The sequence below is a fragment of the Mizuhopecten yessoensis genome, unplaced genomic scaffold (assembly GCF_002113885.1).
Source record: "Mizuhopecten yessoensis strain PY_sf001 unplaced genomic scaffold, ASM211388v2 scaffold1595, whole genome shotgun sequence".
In the NCBI taxonomy this organism is placed as follows: domain Eukaryota; kingdom Metazoa; phylum Mollusca; class Bivalvia; order Pectinida; family Pectinidae; genus Mizuhopecten; species Mizuhopecten yessoensis.
Genome location: NW_018404125.1, coordinates 19,042 through 19,871, shown reverse-complemented (window position 1 = coordinate 19,871; position 830 = coordinate 19,042).

The window sequence follows — 830 nt, the reverse complement described above, 5'->3', positions numbered from 1 at the left end:
CTCTTTTGCATGTTATCATTCCAGCAAAACAAAGTGTTGGTGTTAACAATATTTTTTGTGAGGTTTGAAACTGATAAATAGGAACAGTGTTCGAATATTTCCATAAAACGGTTAAAATGTACCTAATGACCTTTTGACCTATTTAATATCGTTTTTTCAACAAATAGGGGGTGACAGCCCCCCTAGCGTGTTTTGATATATATTAAACTTTACAAATAGGATGGCTGTCGAGCATTAACAAATTTTGCCAACGCAAGTCCTATTTTCTGGGATCCGAGGCAGACTATAAGCTTTCTTGAGCTTCGATTGACAGTTGTCCAGTTATCGTGAATGTATCTAGGCGACTGCACCAGTTCCTGGCGTATCACTGGTGACATGTGACTGTAACAGTTCATGGCGTATCACTGGTGACATGTGTCTGTAACAGTTACTGGCGTATCATTGGTGACATGTGTCTGTGCCAGGTCCTGCNGATCTTGCAGGATTTCTTTCCAATGAGCTATTACAGCGTGCTGAAATATTGCCACCTGGGTCAACACTAGTAACTGGGTGAGGATGCACAGGTGATGTCAACGCGAAATCAAGTAGCTTCAATGCAGACCACTTGTCCGTTCAACAAGAAGAACCCGATACGCGGATTGTGATTCATGCAAAGGATGCAATTACAAGAAGATATGAACGAGTGGTTGTTCAGTGTCGTGATACAGATGTTTTGCTCCTACTAATCTACCATTTGGGCTGCGAAATTGAAACATGGATTGCGTCTGGAACATCAAAGAACAAGAGGTGCTTTCCGGTACATGTTTTATCGCAGAAATTAACTGCTGATG